The sequence below is a fragment of the Mastomys coucha genome, unplaced genomic scaffold (genome assembly GCF_008632895.1).
Source record: "Mastomys coucha isolate ucsf_1 unplaced genomic scaffold, UCSF_Mcou_1 pScaffold20, whole genome shotgun sequence".
NCBI classification, from domain to species: Eukaryota; Metazoa; Chordata; class Mammalia; order Rodentia; family Muridae; genus Mastomys; species Mastomys coucha.
The window spans coordinates 108,406,107-108,412,838 of NW_022196903.1; the positions used below are offsets into that span (position 1 = coordinate 108,406,107).

Genomic DNA, 6,732 nt, shown 5'->3' on the forward strand with positions numbered 1-6,732 from the left:
CCTGGAGGCCACTTCCTGATTTTTCCCAGTAAATGAGGCAAGCAATCCCAAGATCTTCCACAGACCTTTAGCCATCTAGATGTCCCTTGGTCTCCACTGAGATGAATCACCCTGCCTGTGCAGACAAGCTAGCCATTAGAGAGGGTTGGTTGGGTGTACTACTTTCAGGATTTCAGGATGTCTTCCAACTGAAATCTCAATGTTCGCAGTATATATATTAAAACAAACAAGCCTGAGATCCGATGCCTAGGGGATGTACTATTTACTCAGAAACCCAAAAACATGCAAATGGATACTGGCCATATTTTGCTTTCCTGACACTTCCTTTGGGAATCTACAAGAGCCTCCCTTGCCCCTCCCCGAGTAAGACCATTTAAGTGTGTGTTAAACAACTACAAAATACTCAATAAAAAATTTGGCCAAAAAAAAAAAAAGAAGAAAAGAAATCCCCCAATGAACAGAAATGTAGACATTCTTATAATTACTAGGGAAGAGAAATCCTTTTAAAGGGCACATGAAACTTTTTAAGAGCAAATTAACAAAGTTTGAATGAGAAACATGGTGACGCTGTAGGTAAGCATGAATTTGATTTTCCTTTAAAAGTGTTTCTTAATTTTGAGCATTAGGCGGTGGTAAGCACAGTGCAGACTGGCTGCTTCTGAAGCCATGATCATCCCTTTGAAATGCATCCATTTCCCCTCCATTTCCAGACACTGCAACAAGGTGAGAAGGAACTATTTGTCTCTGAAAACATAATTGAATTTTCTGAGCAATCTGGTTTTAGGTATTCAGTTTTACCTGAGAATGCCAGCTCAAGCATTGGCTGCTTGCATTCTGGTTTGCAAGAGAAATAAGGTCTGACCTTTTTTGTGTATCTAGACCTTTTCATGTGTTCAAAAAGCCTGAGGAAGAGTTTCCAAATATTTCTTTTCCTAATATGCCTCGCCCCTATGTAGCCTGAGGTAACGTTCACTGTCTGAACACTGCAGTCTTTTATTTATACACAGTGTTTGACATGATAGGCAGCTAACAAATGATTCAGTGATAGATAAGAATGCTAAGGAGAAAAAGTGAAGCTCTATGTCTTCCAGGGGTGTTTGTCTCTAGATGTCTGAGAAAATGAAGGAAAGAAAACCTCAGGAATTCTTATCTAGGAAAACAAAAGCCAAACATAAACTGTAATGTGAAAGTCCTTTGATGCATAATTTACATAGCTGCATTAGGAAGTATTCTCTCCGAAGATTTTTGGGAGAACGTAAGAGTTCTTTTGTATTCTGTCTTAGGGTTTCATACTCCTAGGAAGATTCTATTATGGCTTGAAAGGAGACCCTCTCTTATCCTAGACTAATCCAGCCACCTTGATGTGCATGATGAAGTCCTACGGTTATATGGTTTCTATAGTTCCTTTGCTGTGTGACACCTGTTTACCCATTCATAGCTATGTAGTCAAGACATAATGCTTGCACGTTTTGTTCTTATAGTTGCACAAAGTCAAAATTAAGATATCTGGGTGCTGGGAAAAATCTGTTTTCTGAGCTCATTCTTGTTGGCAGAATTCTGCTTCTTGTGGTTATAGACTGAGATGATCCAGCAGTCACTTTGACATCTGGAGGCTACCTACATTTCCTCACATGTGGCTGTGTCCGTCTCACATTGTTTTGTGCTTCAGATATCTGAGTCTCTCTTCTCATCAGCAGAAAAAGTTTCTGTTTTCAAGAGCACATTGATATGATAGGCCTCCTGGCTCATCTTCTTGTCTTAAAGTTGACTTTGTCATGTGACAGCCTATTCATGAGTGTAACATCCATCATATATGATAACCTAGGGTTAGAGTTTGGTTTGCCATATCTGTATTCTGTTTCAACTCACTTTTTTTTTTTCAGATCTATAGTTTTTGAGGCAAGCTAATGGCTGACATAGTATTTCAGTTAGTGACCAAATTAATATTGGGAGTTACATACAAGAATAATGATCTTCCTCATGTTCAAATATTTGACATAGAAAATCATGTATATAGTATGATTTTAGTAAATATTTAGAGGTGGATAAAAAACTAATAATTATTCATTATATAATTCATTATTTAATTCTGGCCACTGTTCTGATGCTTATATAGAATAATATGTTTAAAATTTTCCATTTGCAATTTCTAATTTTAATAAATTAGCATAGTTCAGATGATAAGATTTGCTGGGTATTGTTTGTTTATTTGATTTGGTTTGGTTTGGTTTGATTTGGTTTTTCAAGACAGCATTTCTTCTGTCCTGGAGCTCACTACAGCATGTAGACCATGCTGGACTCAAACTCAGACATCCACCTGCCTCTTCATCCCAAATGCTGGGATTAAAAGTGTGCACCACCACTGGCTGGTTAAAAGCAAAATTCTGCTGTTTATTCTCATAAGTGTCTTCTATAACTTTTTCTGATATAAAAAATGTGAACTTGAATAGGTGATGAATTATGATTCAGGTCTTGGCCCTACCATTAATTAGGGAGGTGTGTGTGTGTTTTATGGGACAAGACAAGTTAGATTAGATAATCACTTACATTTTAAAATACAAAATAAATAAAATAACTATTTCAAAATACAAGTGAGAATGTTAAACATCCTATTTAAAGGAAAAAATACTTGAAGTTAGATGTCAGAGGTATTAACTATTTCTTACTGCCCACATTCAGATACCAATAGTTACTATGATAAACTTGTCTTTGGGATTGAAATGCAACTACCTTGGGATTATCTAGTGCCAAATTGTTTCCTTCCTGCTTGAATGTTTTCCTTTTTACATCTTATTAAGCCTGTAGTTTTCTCTAATGGATGTTGTTGCAGTATAATGACATTTACTCCACCCTTATTGACAATCTGCTGAAAAAGTAGATTAGCAGATATCTAACAGAGAGCTTGTCAGTATAATGATGTCAAAGTAGATTAGCAGATATATAACAGAGAGCTTTTCAGTATAATGATGTCACTGTAATCAGGCTGAGTAATTTAATTCTCAGCTTAGTTCAGTTGTGAATGGTCATCCTGCGAGGTCATTCCCATTTGAGATGACTCATGTGGGTTTCTGGAATATGGCACTGTGCATTAAAGGAGGCCATGTAAGGGGAAGCTAGAGACAGGTTTCTGTTTTGCTCTGGCATTGTGGAACTCTTTCTGTAGACCAGGCTGGCCTCAAACTGGGAGATTTATCTGCCTCTGCCTCCTTAGTGCTGGCGTTAAAGGTACACTACTACCACCCAGCTAACTCAACATTACTTAAAGTTATTTGACAATAAGATCTCTATCATAGAACACTCAACAAACCATAGAACACAGTTTGGGAAGGACTGGTGTCTTCTAATGTAAGGAAGTCCACCCAAATCTTAAAGAGCATGTATGTGTGTTTATTGTAAGTAGTGTAGTCATCACTCATCATCTGGCTATATTACCTTTATAACAACAACTGGAGAACCTGAGGCCATTCAGGCCTGAAGAGACTTGCCCAAGATATTTGTTAGGGACAGAGCTTGGCTAAGAATAATCAAGATCTCCTGTCTCTGAGTTTGGGGTTTTTCTTTATTATAGTTCAGGTCTTAACAACTGAGAAAAGGACATAGCTATGAGGCTCCCCCATGCACCTGAAGGTGGCCATGTCTTTAATTCTGAGTTACAGTTTGGAAGTAGGATTAGGGAGAACGATCTCCTGTTCTAGGAGATTAGGGCCTCTTCTGGTGTCTGAGGGTACTACACATATGGTTTATAGACTTACAGGAAGGGAAAACACTCATAACATTTAAAAACTAGAGTATTTATTTAAAAAAGATATCTACTACTAGTGTGAACTAACTCATTCATCCTTGTAGTCTTTATACTATAGGAATGAGCATTCAATGAGTGAGGTTCTGGATATTTAGCAATTAAGACTTTAAGTTTTTTGGTTGTTTGTTTAAGATACAATCAATTTAAGAGCCAATTTTTCTCAGAGTGTCTTGATTTCTACTTAAATGACAGAGATTGAGGAAACAGAAACTTTGAGATATGTTTTTAAAAATGTGGTAATAAAGGTTAAGCTCAGAATGTCATTGACAGCCTGTACTTTTATTCCTAAATACTTGCTTTAGTATGTGTTGAAGACCTTTCATTCTTGGTTCATTCAACTGGGAAGTATCAGAAATCTTTCTCTAGAAGTATCTTACAAGAAATATAAATAGCTGGACTTCAGAAAGGAAACATGATTAGAAGTATTGGGGTAGAGAGATGTGAGGTAAGAGACAGGCAGAAAACACAACCACAAGCATAGTTGAGAAAAGGTATATTTTCATCCTCTTGGTATCTCCTGGTTTTGAGCTTTGTCATCCTGAACAAGATTTTTAATCTCTCTGGGCTTGATATCTGATCTCTAAAATAAAAATAACACCACTCTTTTCAAGATTATGAAGATTGCATAAATCAAAGTATTTTTTTAATGTTACTATGTTATATTCATCAAACCAACTACAGTTTGCTTTTGTGGAAATAACATTTTTGCTATAATAAAAAAGGAAATCTATGAAATTCCTGATGATTTCTAAATGCTCTTTAGAGTTTTTGTTCTCTTTTCATTTTTTCTTCCTACCCCAACACACCCCATCTCAAAGCTTGATTCTCTCCTCTCATATTATCTCTTGCCTTTGTAAGGAAATGAAAAAGGCTGTCTATACAGAAAGCTCTTCTGGATTTAGAGTAAGGTGCAGAAGGAAAGGACTCTCCCTGTCTAAACTCTTTGTAACGCCATAGATTAAAGACTTGAAAGTTGTATCATGATTGCTACTATGACTGGTTTACATAAAGTAAGTTTAAGTTTTAAGTAAAACTTAAATGCTGTATTTCTTTCTTAAGATGATGCTTGTGGTAGGTTGAATGAGAATGGTCTCGATAGACTCATATATTTGAGAACTTAGGCCTTGCTGGTGGAACTGTTTGGGAAGGATTTGAAGGTGGGGTCTTATTAGAGGAAATATGTCACTGCAGGTGGGCTTTGAAGTTTTAAATGCCAATGCCATGTTCAGTTATTTTTTTCTGCCTTGTGGATTGAGGCATAAGCTCTCAGTACTCTCTTGTCATTTCTGCCTGCTTGCTGCCATGCTTCCCACCATGATGATCATGGACTCTAACCCTCTGAAACCATAAGCCCCTAAATTAAATACTTTCTTTTATAAGTTGATTTGGTCATGATACTAGATGAGTAACTATTATAACTAATATAACTAATTATACTATATCCTGAATGTAGTTGTGGCCAGAATATTCTTAGCTTGGTGTCTAGAATACTATGACACTTATTGAGTGTTGTCATTATAATTGTCACCATCTCATCCTATCCAGATCCTCTTCTAGTTCTTGAGTAATCCTAAAAGAATTTTAAAGATTGCTCATTCCTTACCAGTCTCATGGGATGCAATGATTGAGAGAAAACCATCTTCAGTACTTATCAGGTCCCTCTCTCTCTCTCTCTCTCTCTTTCTCTCTCTCTCTCTCTCTCTCTCTCTCTCTCTGTATGTGTGTGTGTGTGTGTGTTCCTGTCTTTCTTTATCCCAAATATCTTATTTTTCTTTAAGTTAAATAAGACTTTTGACCCCAAAACATTACACTTACTTAAAAAATAATAATAATTTTTTTTCTGGCTGTGGTGATACACTCTTTTGGTCTCAGTACTCTGGAGGTTGAGGCAGGTAGATCTCTGTTGAGTTTGAGGCCAGCCCAGTCTGCATAGAGAGTTCCAGCACACCCAGAACTGCATAATAGAAAGATCTTATCTCAAAAAGACCAATTTTTTAAAAAAGATTTATTTGTGTTATATACACTGGTGTTTTGCTTTCATGTATGTCTGTACATCATGTACCATTGAAAGTCAAAAGTCAAGAATATTCTGGCCACAACTGCATTCAGGATATATAATAATTAATGCTGTCATAGTTACTCCTCTAGTATGATGCTAGATCCCCTGGAACTATAGTTATGGATAGTTGTGAACTTCTGTGTAAGCGCTGGGAACTGAACCCAGATTCTTTGCAAGAACAAGTATTCTTAACCACTGAGCCATCCATTTATCTAGCCCCTACACTTATTTTTAGTATCAATATTTTGTTCACTCTATCAGCCTTGTCTCATACTAGGATCTACTAGATATCTACTGGATCTGGCTAGTGGGTTGAGAAATCTGGAACTCCTGAACAATCAGTTGACTGTGTTCAGTCTTCCAGAGGACACTGGCTCCTATTCTACATTAAGACATCAGAGATGTCAGTGTGCTGTGACATCTAATTTAGGGATCCACACATATTGCATGGCTTGAGAGGGAACATAGTGACTGGCATAGTGAATTCGAATCTGGATCATAGCATCATGCTGTCAGGCAGGCTTCTGAGAAAGAAGTGTTGAGGAGCTACTCAGTGTTAAGGCCTAGGTAACTGTTACTTGTCTAATCTACCATTTTGTGCTGTTACTAATGTCATAAAGAAAACTTTCTCATACGTTGTTACTGCTGTTACTAAGAAATGTTCTCATGCCCAAGTTGACTGCATATTCTTTTATATTCTGTGCTCTTGGAAAACAGTCACAACAGAAGTCAATTAGAACTGCTTCATATAGTTAGTGTCTTAGTCGGGGTTTCTATTCCTGCACAACATCATGACCAAGAAACAAGTTGGAGAGGAAAGGGTTTATTCAGCTTACTTCCATATTGCTGTATATCACCAAGGAAGTCAGGA

At 36.9% G+C, this 6,732-nt stretch overlaps 1 protein-coding gene across 1 annotated transcript in view; it reads left to right on the forward strand.

Moving 5' to 3' along the window:
- Positions 1-6,732, forward strand: part of Syn2 (synapsin II) — a 153,887-nt gene that overhangs the window by 64,546 nt on the left and 82,609 nt on the right. The window lies entirely within an intron of this gene.